Raw genomic sequence first — 19476 nt, forward strand, 5'->3', positions numbered from 1 at the left:
AGTAATGGGTTGAGTAGGATGGGATTTACTTTAGTCAAATAGATGCTGTGAGTGATGCACCCTGGATGCAACAGAATTATAGGAAAACCATGAATGAGGACTAACCACAGAGCGAAAGACTGGATATTGCACAGCAGCCTCAGAGATGAAAGGTAACATTTTTCATGGAGGACGTGTGAAGAATGCTATCAAGTTGAAATAGGTTTCTTATCAGTCTTCATAAGATTAGGAAAAGTCATGAAGTGTCAAATTAGTGACCATAAAATATGAGATTCTAAGTCATAATTATGAGCTAAAAAAGTTGAAATTGTGAGCTAAAAAATCATGTTATGAGTCATAATAGACAACATTTTTAGACACTTTGCATAGCACTTTTCATGCATAAAATTCAGCTCAACGTGCTTTACAAGGTAAAATACAAAAATGAAACACACAAAATTGTCAATGTAATTTCACACAATATCAACACGATGTCAATATCAATAAATATTGATATCAAAATATTCAAAAGCAACTTTAAAAAGATATATATTGATTTAAAAATATGAATGCTTGAATCCTGTCTAACTTCAATTGGTAGACAATTCTAAATCTAAATCAGTCCACCTTCTGTCATAATTTCAGCTTTTTATTTGATAATTACAACTTCATGTCATAATTTTGACTTTTTATCTCTATATATTTTTATATAATTTGAAGTTGTAATAATTGTGACTTTTTATGTCATATGATTTACCAAAGCATTTTTTTTTATTGCATGGCTGAAATGGTCTTCCATATACAATACAATACAATACAATACAATACAATGCAATACAATACAATACATGAAAAACAAGATGAGGACGATCTTGTAATTGTTGTTGGGCATGATGGATTTTAGCAACTCAATATTGCATATAAGGTTCTGAATGTGGCTCATTCAATCGGATTTTAGAGTCTGAATGTGGCTATTTAATACACAAACAATTTCCAGTAAAACTTTATCATAATACATAAATTGTGACCTCCCACCTCCTTCATTAAATATCAACCTGATACTTAAATCTTAAGTATTTTTCTAAATGTGCTTGGGGCCCAACTTGAGTTGGTTTTGAGAGGCAGTTTAAACACTAGCTCGAAAGCTAGCCACATCACGTATTTTTGTGTGTAAGAGTGCGCATCTATGTGCCAGTATGCCTTCTGTTCTCAATTGATTGCCTGAGGCGGCCACCTGACCCGATTAATAAACTGCTGTTGCCAGCGCGGCATCCCTGCTTCCACGCACACAGAGGAACGACACATCCATGATGCATGATGCAAGCTGGCTCCAAGTAGGAAGCAGGAAGGGGCTGGGGCATGGCCCGTGGACAGAGATCTGCTCTCAGCTGGCATCCACTACACTCAGCTGCAGATATGAGGAGAGATACTGTAGGAGAGTTATGATAGAAGAAGAGAAGGCGGAAAGAAATCGAATGATGAAAGAGAGGTCTGAGAAAGGAAATGTAATGTTCTCTAGCTAGATGGTAACAATGATTAGGGTGTTTATCTTTTTTTTTGGGGGGGGGGGGGGGGGCATATACTATACTTTTGGCTTTTGACTCATTGGTGCTTACAATAATATAAGACTAGGATTCTAATGCACGTATGAGTCATGTAATGTACAGTACAGTAAAAGTAGCCAATTTTAAGGAATCAAATATTCTCAGAGATCAGAAGCTGTATGAAAAGCAAGCACTTCTGAAATGACCTCTATCTGACTTAAGAATAATATGGACAAAAATATGGGCATTTTAATACGGTATACAGTATATGGCACTTTCCAATATATTATACATTGATGCACCATTCCATTCTAAAAAGCATTAGCACAATTTTCACGTTTTGTAGTAAGAATTATTTGATATTTTATTTGAAAATAATTGTCTAACATAACATTTAAGAGAGCAAAAACATCCTGTAAAACCATTTGTGTTTAAAACCTTTGTTGAACTGATATTTATGGAAGGCAATTTTTGCCACACAAGAAAAAATTGCTCTGGTAAATCTCAATTATGACACAGGAAGTCATTCTGACATAAAAAGTCAACATCATTTGAGATGCCAAGTCATAATTATGAAATGAGTAAAAATTGAGTTAAATATCATTATGAGATACAAAATAATAATTTACTAAACATTTAGCCTGTAAGAATTATGAGTTTTTATGTTAGAATTTCAGCATTTAATGTCATAATTTCAACTTTTACCAAATTATGATTTTTCTTGTGTGGCACAAAAAAAGGCTTCCATTCATATTCAATACATAAAAAAAAAAAAAAATGTAATCAACAAATATTATTTTTGAAAAATGTAACATTTAGCTGTGTTCCACATGTTGTGTGCATGTTACCGCATAATTCCCCCCACATTAAAACAGGAGAATTCCTTAACTCAAAACCTGTGAAATCCAAGAGGGAAGAGAAGTTTCAGAATTTCAGTTAGTAATGATCTGAGTAGATCAGGGTTTACTTTAGATGCTGTGAGTCAAGCAGCCTGGATGCAACATAATTATGGTGAAAACAATTAAATGAACACTAACCACAGAGCGAAAGACTGGATACAAACTGCAGCCGAGATGCAAGATAACATTTTTCATGGAGGACGTGTGTAGAATGTTATCAAGTTGTAATCGTTCTTCTAATCAGTCTTTATAAGATTAGGAAACGTCATAAAGTGTCTCAAGCAAGTCAAAACAGGAAGATACCGTGTTGTTAGGCATGATGCAAATGGGATTTTAGAAACTTAACTCATCCAAATATTTAACCTAACAAGGCCTAGTGATGATCATAGCTTAACTCCTAATGTGTGAACTAACTTGGATGGGTTAAATGCAGAGGACACATTCCAAGTATGGGTTATCATACTTGGCCTTCACATGTCACTTATACTTTCAAAAAAAGAATAGAAACAAAACCTTAAAAACTAAAGTTAGGACTCAATTTAATGCTTACGAATATTATCAACACAACATGAAGTCTTAATTTAAATGCATAAAGACATGAAACATTCCATACAATTCATCTGAAGAGGCTACTTCACCTTCAAGGCTATAATACACGAGAGTCTAAACCGAATAAAAATATATGTATTTCTTTTAAATACTTGCTTTTATTGGACACCATTTGGTTTTCAGTTTGACCGTTAGAATAATTTATGATCCAAGGAACTATTTTCATTATTAGAGACACTTTAGCCACTTCAGCTCTGTACGGCACTAAGGATTAGATTTGCTAATGGATTTTCAGACAATGAAGATGTATAATTTCAATACCCCATTCAAAAACTCTTGACATGGGTTCAAAAAGCATAGCAAAGTATCTCTTGAAGAGAACCAGCATCTGCTCTTGATATCTGTCCAGCTACAGACTCCCCAAACTAAAACACAACTTTGATCAACATCATTAGAATCGACAGTGAGCTAATTGATGGGAGCACAGCGTGTCCATAACGGTCTGAAGGTTTGGAGATTTTAACTGCATATTGGCAATTTGGAGTCTATAATGAAGAGGAATGGTCTAAGGTTTTCATCGATATCGTCGGAGAGTGAGCATTTAAAGGTGAACGATAACACTGCCTTGCCAATTACTGTTGGTCTGACTAAGCAGGACTAACTGACAGCAGGATGAAATGATGGGATATGCGAAAGAATAATCACTAAATTCTACAAATCAGAACATAGTAAACTCATTTAATTCCAAACATTCTCTTAATGACTATTTAGGACATATGGGCTGGGTTGTAGACCAGGCCAGTGGGGTTATTACACCGGGACCTTCAGAATGGCAGGGGCCTCCAAAGCCTCGGGCCATGTGACCCAGACCTCTCTGATGCAATCCAAGCTGATCACTAGGACCCCGGCTATTGGGTCAATGACGTGACTAATTGTTTTGGTCTTATCTATTCATTTATTCAAGAAGACATTAAAACTGCTATTAATCCATGCAATGACTTAAAGGGACAGTTCACTCAAAAATGAAAATTCTGTCATCATTTACTCACCCTCAAGTTGTTCAAAACCTGTATGAATTTCTTTCTTCTGCTGAACACAAAAGAAGATATTTTGAAGGATGTCATTATATCCTTCAAAATATCTTCTTCTGTGTTCTGACTTTGCGTTAAACTGGTGTTATTATATTTAGTTGACAACATCTTTTGCATTTTTAACAAGATATTTTCTTGCAGGGTTTCACACAGTTTATTTTATGATAAAACAAGGGTAGCCAAACTTGTTCCTGAAGGGCCGCCGCCCCGCAGTGTTTAGCACCAATCCTGATCAAACACACCTGAAAAAATCTAACCAAAGTCTTCAGGATTATTTATTATATGTTGTGTCATAATTTATATTATATGCTTGATTAGGGATGGAGCTAAACTCCAAAAGTTGCCAACCCCTGAGATTGAAGATGAGACATTTCAGCATTTGGATGCCTGGTTCACTCATCGTCTTAATCATACACTATATTTAATTATATCACATGGAGCCAATCCAACCGATATAGATATTATACCGCAAAGTGATGATGTCACTGATCATTACATGGTAACTTGCATACTACGTACTGCTGAAATTTGTCATGTTGCGCCACGTTATCGACCAGGCAGAACAATCCTTCCAACCACTATAGATAGATTCTCAAATAGCTTACGTGATCTATCTCAGCTCCTCAGTGAACCCAAACAAACAGATGAACTAGAGGAAATGACTAGCACTATGAGCACCATTTTCTCTAGTACATTAGACATTGTTGCACCAATTAGGTTAAAAAAAGTTAGAGAGAAAACTAAAGCACCATGGTACAACAGTGCTACATGTTATCAAGAGAGAAACTCGTAATTTAGAGCGTAAATGGAAAAAAACTAATTTAGAGGTCTTTAGAATTGCATGGAAAGACAGTATGTCACATTATAAAAAGGCCCTAAAAGCGGCCAGGGCTGAGCATCTCCGCAAACTAATAGAAAATAACCGAAATAATCCAAGGTTTTTATTTAACACCGTGGCTAGACTAACAAATAAACAGACATCACCTGAGCAAAATATTCCGTTACAGTGTAGTAGTAATGATTTTATGAATTTCTTCACTGAGAAAATAGAAAGCATCAGAAACACAATTGTAAATGTACAATATTTAATGGTGTCTTATGATTCAGCCTCAATTATCGCCCCTCAAGAACAACTACAGCGCTTTACAACTATAGGACAGGAAGAGCTAAATAAACTTATCATTGCATCTAAACCAAAAACATGTTTATTAGATCCAATACCCACTAAACTACTGAAAGAAGTGTTACCTGTAGTGGAAGAGCCTCTTCTCAATATTATTAACTCGTCTTTATCTTTAGGTCATGTTCCAAGAACATTTAAACTGGCAGTTATAAAACCTCTCATTAAGAAACCACAATTAGATCATAATAACCTAGCAAATTACAGACCCATTTCAAATCTTCCATTTATGTCTAAAATACTAGAAAAAGTTGTGTCCGCTCAATTGTGCTCTTTCTTGCAAGAAAATGACATCTATGAAAAATTTCAGTCTGGATTCAGGCCGCATCATAGCACAGAAACTGCGCTCGTTAAAATTTCAAATGATTTACTTTTAGCTTCTGACCAAGGCTGTATCTCAATACTAGTTTTACTTGATCTTAGCGCTGCGTTCGACACTATAGATCACAAAATACTCTTAGATCGACCACAAAACTACACTGGTGTTCTTGGACAGGGATTAAGCTGGTTTAGATCGTACTTATCAGACCGCTACCATTTTGTCTGTTTAAATGGGGAAAAATCGAAGATAACGTCAGTAAAATATGGAGTGCCACAAGGATCTGTGTTAGGCCCTCTGATATTCTCAATATATATGCTGCCACTTGGTAATATTATAAGAAAACATGGAATTAATTTCCACTGTTATGCTGATGACACTCAATTATATATTTCATCACGACCAGATGAAAACACTAAATTATCTAAATTGACAGAGTGTGTTAAAGATATAAAATACTCGATGACGTGTAATTTTCTGCTATTAAATTCAGATAAAACAGAGGTATTACTTATTGGTCCAAAAAACTGCCCACAAAACCTCTTACAATACAACTTTAATTTAGAAGGATGTCCTGTTACTTTATCCACTACAGTAAAAGACCTGGGTGTTATACTAGACCGCAAATTGTCTTTCGAAAATCATATTTCATGTTACAAGAACAGCCTTTTTCCACCTTAGAAACATTGCTAAGCTACGTAACATGCTATCTGTTTCTGATGCAGAAAAGTTAGTTCATGCATTCATGACCTCGAGACTAGATTACTGTAATGCTTTATTAGCTGGTTGTCCTGCATCCTCAATAAACAAACTACAGGTAGTCCAAAATGCAGCTGCTAGAGTTCTTACCAGGTCAAGAAAATATGATCATATAACACCAATTCTATCATCTCTACACTGGTTACCTATTAAGTTTCATATCAATTACAAAGTATTACTACTGATATAAAGCCCTAATTGGTTTAGCTCCTGGGTATTTAACAGAACTTCTATCGCCCTACAATCCATCGCGATCACTAAATTTGAGGCTTCCAAGTCATTCCAAGGATATCTAAGTCCACTAAAGGAGGGAGGGCGTTTTCACATTTAGCTCCTAAACTCTGGAATGGCCTTCCTGATATTGTTCGAGGCTCAGACTCGCTGTCCCAGTTTAAAACTAGATTAAAGACGCATCTCTTTAGCAAAGCATTCACATAATACTTACCTTTTATACTATAGGTGAATCAGATCGAATGCATTAATATTATGAACAGCAGCTATGCTAATTATTTCCCATCTGCTTTTCTGTTGTTATCTCGGGACGCTAGTGTTCGTCTGCTCCAGTTTGTCTCCGGCCTCTCATGGAAACTTCAGATGCCCCAACACCCGTGAAGAGACGACTCGACGCCTGTGAACAGACGACTCAACGCTGGCGATATGTTATGCCTTAAATTAATGCATGATTAACTAACTGTATTTTTCTATGTACATTTCTGAAATGCACTTTCTGTAAAGCTGCTTTGAAACAATATGTATTGTGAAAAGCGCTATACAAATAAATTTGAATTGAATTGAATTGGTTCCCTTTCAGTCGAGAACGTCAGACGTAGTCGACGTCGACTGAATGGGATCACGCTAGGGAGCCAATTGTCTTCGAGCATGCGAGCACGAGCAAATGAAATTTTGCGTGCGTGATTTGCATCACACACTCCGCCCCGCGGAGCGGGTATAAATATGGAAGTGGATGCACACACTAGTTGCTTTTTGCTTCGGAGCCATTCGAATGTGTCTCTGAAGAGTGTTGTTGAGTTTATTAAAAAAAAATAAAAAAAACGAGCGAGTGTGTCGGTGCTTCTACCTACAAGGAAGACTCTCCCAGCTGCTGATGGTTCTACAGCGCGAGTGCAGCGGTGATTGCGAGCTTTGAGCAACCAAATTTCTCTTTGTGTTTTTTGTCTAAAAAAAAAAATAAATAAAAAAAAAAAAATAATAAAAAAAAAAAAATATATATATATATATATATATATATATATATATATATATATAATAATAATAATAATAATATATATATATCAACAAAAAGTTGATTTATTTCAAGAATTCAACTTAACAGGTGAAACTAATATATTATATAGACTCATTACATGCAAGTGAGATATTTCAAACCTTTATTTGTTATAATTTTGATGATTATGGCTTACAGCTTATGAAACCCACGAAATCAAAATCCCAGAAAATTAGAATATTACATGAAATCACACAGTAATTACACAGTGATACCATGGTCACTGAACCAGGTTTTGGTTCTTTTGGCAGTGTGGACCGGTGCAAATCCTGCTGGAAAATGAAGGAAGCATGAAGTGCTCTGGAAATGTCCTGGTAGACGGCTGCGTTGACTCTGGATTTAATAAAGCACAGGGGACCAAAGTCCTCTTTTCTGATGAGAGCAAATTTTGCATCTCATTTGGAAACCAAGGTCCCAGAGTCTGGAGGAAGAATGGAGAGGCACACAATCCAAGATGATTGAAGTCCAGTGTGAAGTTTCCAGTCTGTGTTGGTTTGGGGAGCCATGTCATCGGCTGGTGTTGGTCCACTGTGCTGTCCACTCAACGCAGCCGTCTACCAGGACATTTCCAGAGCACTTCATGCTTCCTTCAGCAGACAAGCTTTATGGAGATGCTGACTTCATTTTCCAGCAGGATTTGCACCTGCCCACACTGCCAAAATAACCAAAACCTGGTTCAATGACCATGGCATTACTGTGTAATTACTGTGTGATTTCATGTAATATTCTAATTTTCTGAGATTTTGATTTTGTGGTTTTCACAAGCTGTAAGCCATAATCATCAAAATTATAACAAATAAAGGCTTGAAATATCTCACTTTGCATGTAATGAGTCTATATAATATATTAGTTTCACCTGTTAAGTTGAATTCTTGAAATAAATCAACTTTTTGATGATATTCTAATTTTATGACCAGCACCTGTATATATAAATATCATTCACAGCCTCATTTTCATCAGTGTAAAATTCAATATGGCATCTACCCTGTCTAAAGTCTTTTGTTATTAATTTCTGAAAAACGTTGGTCAACAAAATCAAACTTATGTTGTTCAACCAATGATATACAAAATACTAATTTATGAAAAAGTTAAAAATCTAAAAAAAATATTTTTTTAAAACATATTTATACTAAGTCTATTTGATAGATAGAGGGCAACAAAGAGACCCATTTGATGTGAAATTAAGTGGCACTCAATGTGACTTGGCTCAATAACATTAAAAAATTAAATAAACACTTTTAATATTTTAGTCCAAAAACACTTGTACAGTAAGTGATGGGTGCGCCAAGAAACCATCCGTTTTGGCAAACCATTTAAATTATATCATCATTTAAAGTTGAGACATTGCACTGATGAGGGAAAAACAGAGTTTTACTCTTCTGTAGCTGTCAATAAACTCTATTCATTAGATTGCCTTTGTATACAAACTAGATGTTTGTAGTTTTTAACATTCTTAAACCCATAAGTTAAAACTCTGCCAGGGGAAGCATACGGATACTGCACACACAGCCTGTGTGAAATCATCTAAGATGGATTCATGAAACAGATCTGGCTGTCAGAGGCCTGAGAAGCCCAGAATCGTGCCACTGTATGATTACAATTGACTACATTACACATTCATTCCTAATCAACCTTAACAAAGTGTTACTAATCACAGCCACAGTTGGGCATGCGTACGGTTCTCCTCAAACGGAAAAACCCACCAAAGCCACAAATGGTCATGACTTGCGCTCATCTACTCAAGTCACACACAAACACTCTCTCCCCTGCACACTAGCCAATGCTAAATATATTAATTGTAAACGCAGTGGAAGACTAACTGCAAACTTTTACAGTACTGCTGTTGCCATTTGTATAATTGAGTGTGAGCAGTGACAGCCATCAAGCGAGAGGAATATTTGACAGTATTTGTGACAGAGTAACAAGCCGTCTGTTGGAACTGCAGTGCCACTTTGTTACTGTTCATTGGTTCAGCTGCACCTATAACTGCAAGTTAAGTTAAGCTGCAAGTATATGTGCGGTAAAGTGCAAATACACAGAAAAATATATTACTCAATGCACTAAAAGCAAAAGAATTTCATATAAACACATTAAAAAAAATGTATGTGCGGTAAAGTGTAAATATGCAGAAAAATATATTACTCAATGCACTTAAAGCTAAAGAATTTCATATAAACAAGCTGTCTGTTGGAACTGAAGTGCCACTTTGTTACTGTTCATTGATTCAGCTGCACCTATAACTGCAAGTTAAGTTAAGCTGCAAGTATATGTGCGGTAAAGTGAAGTGCCACTGAAGTGCCACTTTGTTACTGTTCATTGGTTCAGCTGCACCTATAACTGCAAGTTAAGCTGCTAGTATATGTGCGGTAAAGTGCAAATACGCAGAAAAATATATTACTCAATGCACTAAAAGCTAAAGAATTTCATATTTTCAAAATTCATATTTTCATATTCATATTTTCCAAAAAAAAAAAAAAATGGATTCCGTAACTCCATTTAAAATATGTATTATTGCATGGAACATAAGTGAAAGTGAAAGACAAGCTTTGTTTTACTTTTCAAGCTTAATAAGTAACGTTTAAACAGTCCGTCTAGTGTTATTGTTTCTTTACAAAGACTTGCTTTGCATAAAAGTGTCTGCTAAGTAAATTTATCACATATGTTTCATCACTGTGGCAGTATGTGCAAAAAAACCAAAAAAAAACTGTGAAAGTCTAGCCTCAGGAAGCTGTATTATACTAAATGAAAAGAAAACCCTGTGCTCGAAGTGGGCCGGAACGCACCGGTACTGGTACTTCTATATTTTAATCTTCAACGTACCCTCACTTTTTCTTGCATACCGGCTCTTCTCACACTTCTCAAACGCGGTTTCAACTGGGAGGGATTGGTTTTTTTCACTGACAACACCTTGAAAAACAACTAAAATCTCACACACTCATAGTCTGACATAATATAAAGCAGACTTTGCAAAGATGGTGAAAAAAAGATAATTAGATTTGCCACAATTGTATTTACTAATATTACTATTGACAGTTTTAGTCCAAAGAGTCCAAAGAGAACGGAACCTAAAGGTGCCTTAAAATCAATCTTTGCAGCCAGCTCAAAGCGTATAGCGTAAGTTATGCCGGGAAGACTCAATTGTTACGTCACTTATTATCTTCTCATCTATCCAATCGTGTTCTAATACGTAGTATAAAAGATCGGTACTTACACGTCTGAGGTTCGCCTACATTCACCTCCATCCTCCACCAGGATGGTCCCTTCCACTCCATCCTCCCCACCACCACCAGGATGGTCCCTTCCCATACCTCCCAGGGGGTCGGCTGCGCCCCTGCCTTCGTCTTCAGGCAGGAAATGCAGATTCCGTACCCTCAGATTGCGAGCTACGGAGGGGCCTACGCCAAAGAACTTTATATCATAATGCTTGCTTGCTAGGCTGTTAATAAATGGATACTTGTTACGTTAATTTGCCTCCCGAGTCTTTATGGTAGAATTGCCATTTATAGCACATGACCCTGGACACGTAGGGATGGAGTCATGTATCAAAGCACCTTTAATTGCACAATAGATGCAGGATGGTATCGAGTTCGGGAGACGTGGGGGCTGTGGCACAGTGTCATTTTTAAGAGTGTGTGGAGGTGCAGTGTGTTCTGTGCATTATCCGCTCTCAGACTTACTCTTGATAAAAAGCTAACTCATCTCACTCAATCTACACTTTGGCTGGTCAACTTTGCTCAAAATGAAAAAGTCTCAGATGGAACAAAAACTTGGAAGACACCATGAGGGTTTGAGACAGAATAAAGCTGGTGAAAGTCTGAATTGTAATGTTAATATGATGGAGACCAATCCACTGATAATGATAAAGATTTTTGAATCATTATTTTATGTAATCTTTACACTGCAGTAAGCAGCACAGAGTTGCATTTGAAGTGGCATATACCCTGAATAAGTGCATTTAGGCAGACTAATTTTGCACACACACAAAAAAATGCTTTTTGAATTTAATATAATTTAAATAATAAAGTCATGAATTTATTGTTTTAAATATGAAATAAAACTCTGAATGCAGAAACCCGAAGTAATAAATAAATAAAAGTACATATACATAGATCATATACAGTACTGTTCAAAAGGTTGGGGTCAGTAAGATTTATAAATTTTTTCTTGAAAGAAATTGTTACTTTTATTCAGCATGAATGCATTCAATTGATCAAAAATGACAGTAAAGACTTTTTCATTGTTACAAAAAAAAATCTACTTTCAAATAAATCTATTAAAAAAGGAATCACAGTTTCAACAAAAATATTAAGTAGCACAACAGATTGTTTTCAACAATGATAATAATAATAAATGTTTTTGAGCACCAAGTTGCCATATTAAACTTATTTCTGGATGATCGTGTGGCACTGAAGAATTGAGTAATAATGCTGATTTCTTTTTTTAATTAATATTAAAATGAAAAAAAAAAAATTTAAATTGTAATAATATTTCACAATATTGTGTTTTTTATCACTAAATGTAGCCTTGGTGAGCATAAGAGGCGTCTTTCAAAAATCTTTTTAAAAACCACATCGACCCCAAACTTTTGAACGGTATATGTACTCTGATAACAAAATATCTCAATGAAGTTGGAAGCCTTACTATTTAAACAATGTATTCAGTGAGTGATATGATTTTTGTCCCATTATGTATTGTTTGATTTATTTTTTTTTTTTTATTTTTTTTTTTTTGTGCATACAACACTAAATACATCAGACTTGATTCCCTCCCTCCAGAGGAAACATTTCCCTCAAGCTCTTAAATTGATCTTTCCCCTTTAAAAGACAAAGACCATTGATTACACTTAAAAAAATACTTTGCTTTCAATCATTTCAAGCATGCGTCTGTAATTATTGTTGGCTTAGGCTTGCTTAGCACGCTCTGTAGCGTCTCATCCATTTTCGCAGACAGCGCTCATCCAATTATGAGAAATGAGAAATCTCCTTAAAAGGCAGGTAGGCTTTCAGTCATGAAACCTGCTAAACATCCCATGAACAACTGATATTACACCACTAGCAGGAAACAATGGGCTTTAAAAGAGACGAAGGGTTTGATGGTGTCATTTGTCAGCTGGATTAGTTTTTAAGGTTGTTAAAGTTAAAGTAGTTATTTATGTTGCCTTATCAATAATGGATCAATTGTTTAAAATAACATTGTATCAATATTAACAACAGTTTAGTGCAGTCTTAACAGATCATTAGAAGCAATGTGGTTGTTTTTGTAACACATCATGATTATTGAATCTATAGATGTCCTGAGAAATCACATCTATCTCTGTGACAAAAAAAGCAAAGTATCGTTAAGGCGATTCTTTAAGATCCAGAGACAAGAGACTTCATGAAGAATTTCGAAAGGAATCCGGTGCTTAAATTAATGAAAAGGAAGTTGCGATAGTCTTTTCCTCCCAATTGTGGCGCATATCCGAGTGAAACAGCTTCTCGAACAAGAACAAATGTAGGGCGGGACTTGATTTTGTCAATCGGAAATTGATTGGATGGTTGTGATTTGCTATTGCTGGGACCTCATGTGAGTGACAGGTTGTCCCGCCCTCACACCATTAAACACATCATCAGGGAAGCTATTTTGGTTTAAGATTATGAGGGCACATGAATTTAAAAATAATGATGTGCACGAATGAACCCTTTTAAATAAATACAGCAATGTTCTATTAAAAAAAATAAGACTTTTGCCCATTTTGATTTCATGGTGACTTTAATAAGACATCCAAAAAAAAGTGAACAGCCACAGTTTTACCAACACAGTAGTCTGTCCAGCCCTCCCAGCAACTGCTTGTCAAGCAGACAATTTAATCAACGTCAGAAATCTCTCTCTCGCTCTCTCTCTCAACTCTGTTTTACGCACAGCTCAGCAAGTTGACATGCCCTCTGAAGGGGTCAGGAGCATACGCATTAGAGCTTAGTCTTATCTCCACCGAATCTGTCCATCACACCTACCTGAGCACCAGTGTGGGAGAAGCCTCTGAGAGTGAAGGCACAGAGAACACACCTGAACAGCTGTGCTCATGTTTTTCTTTCTGCCACTTTGTAATCATTGCTTATTTGATAATGTCTCTTAAAATATTGTAAAGTGTTACCCTTATCAAAGCTGCTCAAACTGTGGTTTGTGGGTCATCCAAATTTGTTTTGACTTGCTAGAAGTTTAAATTTCCAGGTTAGATCAGGTTTTTTTTTTTTTTTTTTTTTTATGAGAATGACCCACAAATTTGACAATCTTTTTGTAAAGGACCCAATTCCTAAACTATAAAGGCAGATCTATATTTTAAGACCCATTTATACTGTCAAGATCATGTTCTGCTAAGTTTAGTTCCAATCGTGTCTGCATTAGTTTGATTTCCCCCATGGCTACATATTAGTTTTCATTCAGTTCAGCAGTTCTACCAGAAAGACTCGGGAGAATTAATACTGTGACGATGAACATTTATTTAAGAGCTCAGCAAACAATCAAGTTCTTTGCCGTAGGCCCCGTCCGTAACTCGCATTCCGAGGGTACGGAATCTGCATATCCTGCCTGAAGACGAAGGCAGGGATGCAGTCCACCCCCTGCGAAGAAAGGAAGGGAGCCATCTGGTGGTGGTGTTGGGGGGGATGGAGGAAAGGTCCCGTCTTGGTGGTGGTTGGGGAGGATGGAGGTGGTTGAAGCGACAGCATCTGCGAACTCAGACATGTGTAAGTACCACCCTTTTATACTGAGCTATTAGGATATGATTGGATAGATGAGAAGGTAATAAGTGACGTGAACGATTGAGTCTTCCTGGCAGAACTTGCGCTAGGCTTCATTTCCTGTTTAGTTCCCTCAGTTAACCTCTCTACTCCCTGTTAATTTGCTCATTGTTCCGTGTTGTTGATGTTTCATTGTGAGTGTTCCTTCGAATTAAAGACCATTCGTACCTATTCTCCTGTGTCGTGTGCTTACATACAGCCTACTGTGACAGACCACGGAACCTAAGAAGTTTAAAAATGGACTCACCAGCGTGGCGCCTTTTCCTCCTCTTAGAGAACCGGAATGTGCTGTATTTGGGCTGGATGCTGCAGCACGGTGTCCTCTCCCTCACAGCCTGAGCGCCTGAGGCACCCACTGAGCTCGTCCCAGAGTCGGCCACTATCAAAGCCCGGAGTCTATGAAAACTGCTCACTCCATCTCAAAGCCAGGAGCGGACCCTCTGCCAAGTCGATCTGTGGTCGGCGGATCCAGTTCCCTCCCGAGTCCCCATTCTCGTCGTCCTGTCCGGCTATCTGGATGCTCCAGTTACATCCTGAAATCTTCTTCTTCCACAGTTTCCACCTGAATTCTTGGTCCCATCCCTTTCGCTGGTTCCATCCAGTCCCCTGGATCCACCGGCTCCACTGGTGTCGTCCGCTAGCTCAGTGCGGCTCTTCAGCTCCGCCTCAGGCTTGCCTTCCACCAGCTCGGCTGAGGCTTAGTCCCTGGCTACACCTCGGGCCTCCAGGCCTATGTCTCCAGAGCCCCAGTTCTGCGTTCCCTCGTCTCCACTGTGGCCCGTCTGCCCTGGGACTCCTCCGGGCTCCCTCGTCCCTCCGGATCAACCTCGGTCGGTCGTCGCTCACCTTCCACCATGGACTTCCGAGTCTCGGGCTGTGCATCGACCTTCCACCCCTTCAGTTCCACTGGGCTCCTCCCTTCCTCTGGTTTCCCTATCGCCCTCGCTTGCTCCGTCACCCCGGTTAGCCGAGTCCCTGTCTCCACCTCGGTCCCGCGAGCCAGCCGCTTCACATATCAAAATATCCAAATTTTCACATATCACATTTCACAAGCCGCTTCACATATCCAAAAGCCGCTTTTGCCCTGGTCTGTAAGCGTCTCTGCTCCGCCGGATACTCCACGCACCCTGGTTCCGCCTTCATCTGTCAGTCCCTGGGTTCCACCCAGCCCTTCAGTCAAAGCTCCACCCTGGCTCCTCTCATCAGAAACACCATGGTGTCTGCCTCCACTGAACCCTGTCCGTCACCAGCTCCACGCCCACCTCCAAAGCCCCCTTTCTTACATCAAGTATCACAGTTTCCACAAAAATATTAAGCAGCACAACTATTTTCAATATTAATAGTAATAAAAAATGTTTCTTCAGCAACAAATCAGCATATTATAATGATTTCTGAAGGATCATGAGACACTGGAGTAATGATACTGAAAATTCAGCTTTGCCAACACAAGAATAAATTACATTTTCAAAAATATTAAAATAGAAAAGAGCTATTTTAAATTATAATATATATATATATATATATATATATATATATATATATATATATATATATATATATATATATATATACTGTTTTATTGTATTTTAATTCAAACAAAGCAGCCTTGGTGAGCATAAAAGATTTCTTTCAAAACATTAACATTTCCAAACTTTTGAACTGCAGTGTACCTAAAGGGAAAACGTTTCAATTTGCACGTTAAATGTTTGAAAGCTCTGTTAGTGCTTAGAAAGTTTAGACTGTATATAAAAGCTCTTAGAATCCAGATTTAATTCTCCAGTCAGTCTCTAAATTCATGACATTTTTAATGGCATGGCAAGTGCTGCAAGCATCAAAGTAAATATATAAATATATATATATATATATTTTTTTTCTCTGAATCGTCAAAAGATTTAAGACTTTTACCAAATTGCAAAATCACTTTTTAATTTGTTTGAATGGTGCTCTTCTGGTATTTTTGTTCATTTAAGTTAAAATGTAAGAAAAAGGTAACAAAAAAAGGTAAAAAATATATATATATATATATTTAAAACAGTTACATTAACTTAAAGGGGTCCTATTATGCTTTTTCAACTTTAGTTAGTCTATAATGTTGCTGTTTGAGCATAAAAAAAGATCTGCAAGGTTACAAAGCTCAAAGTCCACTCCAAAGGGAGATACCATAGATAGCAATAACCGAGGAATTGGAAGCTTGTTAGTAGATTTTCTCTCCGCCATCACGCTTCGTACAATCTTCAGGCGAACTTCAGGCGTGTCGTGGGCATGTGATATTGTAACGTGCGCGTCTGCGCGAGGGAGAGGGGATCTGTGGCGTGTGCACGAACTGTGATTGACAGTCAGATCTCACACCCCCCTGCGCTGATTGGACCCGATGATCCGGGAGCGGTGGATTTTTGCAAAACAAATAACAAGCTCCAGGTGGAGTTAGAAGCTCGGGTTTTTTTCTAAAACCACCTTATTTATGTTGGTCTGTCGGATTATAGTGTCGATTTCACTGAATATGATCAAAAAAATGTTGCCGACGGCAGCTTTAAATAAAGTAGAATTAAATTTGTAATTTGAAAGGTGCTATCAATTTATTTACGAATGACATGTTCCTGGTTTATAGAGACTTCCTCAAACTTCCATGCCTTAATTTACATCCTATAGAACGAGCTAGAGGCTTCATCATGCAGAGGGCAAAGCCAATGCAACACAGATCCACTTCTAATTACAATCACTGTGGCATTTTCATAAACATTTGATTGCAATATCATCTGAGAGCAAGAGACTTCTATTTCTTCCCATTCCTATTAATAAGAGCCATCATGCCAGACTGCAGCACTAAATTAATTGCATTTTGAAGGAAACGAGAGGGAAAAAATGTGGAATTAATTGAAAGGAAATGTTGAAAGAAAAAACATTTTTAAAACCCCCCCTTTTTTTCATTTCACCAGCTCAAATCCACAAAGAAAGAGAGACAGGGAGCAAGACAGGGAGCTATGGAATTAATTGCAGAAAGAAACTGAATGTTGGGCTTTGAGATGAGATATAAGAAAAGAGCAAAGGATTATGGGATTGAGGAGGGGCACAAAACTGAGAATGGTCCGAGAATGGAGTCAAACACAGAGATTTAAAAAAACAGAATGAAATATACGAGTGAAAGAAATAGTTATCTTCTGTACCTGAGTAAAATGGTAATATGTGAGAAGAACAAAAGAGACACTAGACTGGCTGTTGCATTTTTCACAAAAAATGACAAATGAGTCATCATTTACACACCTTCATGCTGTTTCAAACCTTCAGTGGAACACAAAAGGGGACCTTTTAAAGAACGTACTGTTGAGACTTTTTATACAATTACACTGAAATGGGAGTGGAGCTTTTAAGCTTCAAAAAGGATGCAAAAGCAGACAGCACCATGAAAACTATCATAAAAATGGCCCATGTGCACATAATCCACGTCCAAACGAGATATGCTATTCACATTCAAACCAGATCAATCTAAAATCATCCCCTTAAGTAGAGAATTTAGCTGAAATGACTCAGTCACATGCAGTGTTCTTTTATCAATTAAAAATGAACAGAACTTGAAATCTGTAATGCAAAAACTGCAGACTGTACTATCTGCAAAAGTAATTCACTCACTCAATGTCAACCTGTCCATCAAGCAGACATTCTTCAGGACCAAACAACTCGGCAGGGCACAGCGTGCCACCAGAAAAAGTGAACCTTTCGAGAGCAACAGCCCCATGAGACAGGAGACATGAAGTCATAAAAGGGGAAAGCAATTAAAACAGAAGAGTCACCTTGGCCTCCGCTGCATTGAACTGTCAGAGCTTAGGAGGGTCTCCAAATATTTCTCCCTCCTTGATTGATGACAGGTGATTGGGGCGCAGTACCGCAGGCCCACACCTCTGTTATAAAAGCGGCCACCTCAGCAAAATGTAATTGAGCCGACTGCCTCGGTTCATCAAAGCATTACGTTATTGGTCTGATTAAGGTTATTAAGAGAGGCAGAAGAGGAGGAGGTAGCTGAGAATATAGGAATTTTGGGCATACATACATTTCTCCAGAGCAAATGTTTTTCACTTAAATGCATAAATGAGCAATTGAAAGCGGTCAACGCTGATATCAACCCGTGTGGCTGTGCAATTAAGATGGGCGTTTAAAACTTATAGGGACCCATCTGATATGCACAGTGATTCTGACAATGTGAAAATAATGTGTTCGTTGAAGGGGGATGAATCTGGAGTTAGAGGTGACTAATCAGAGGTGATATTACGGCTGTCATTGAAGACTCCTAATGGGCCACCCAAGAGCGTGTTGCTTACGTTGGCAGACTTTATTTCATTACTCATTCAAGCAGAGGGATGGTCAGCGATACCTATTAGAAGTTTTAGAAAAATCAGTTTATGCTCAGAGCCCACATGCATAACATTAACATAAATTTGTTGCAGGAACAGCAAAGTATCATCTACTAGGGTTCCACGATAATTACTCATAATAGCAGATATTGAAATAACTTTAGATATCTATCTATCTATTTATCCATCCATCCATCCATCCATCCATCCAATATTTTAACAGGAAGGTCCTGTTAAGCCCGTTTATTGGTCTAAATGGCAGTCTCCAAAAGTCATTAAAGAGCATCATTAAAAGTGAGCGAATGTTTGATTATTCTTTTTAACTCTTTAAGTATATTTTACCCGTTACAGATTAGGAAGGTCCTCAGAGGTCCTCACGTCTTCTGTTCACAGTCTTCACGTTCACAAGCTCATCAGTTTTGGTCACCAAACAGAGGTAATTGCTATATACCCGAGATCGGTCACAGTCACATTTACACAATCAAAGATACTTTGGTATAAAGATAAAATAGTTTTTAAAACTAAACATTTAGACTATTTTAGTACAAATTATGAGCTTATTGGCGATTTTTTATAATTATTGACAAAATTAGAATATATTAAGTTATATTAAGACGCTACGATGAGCATTTACTACTTTTAAAAAATGCGGGTCAGGAAGCGGGTCAGGAAGCGGGTCGGGTACAATATTTTCTTTTTCTTTTTTTGCGGTCCGAGTTGCGGGCGGGTTAGTTGAAAACGTCTCG

This window comes from Squalius cephalus, assembly GCF_949319135.1.
Source record: "Squalius cephalus genome assembly, chromosome: 2".
Lineage (NCBI taxonomy): Eukaryota > Metazoa > Chordata > Actinopteri > Cypriniformes > Leuciscidae > Squalius > Squalius cephalus.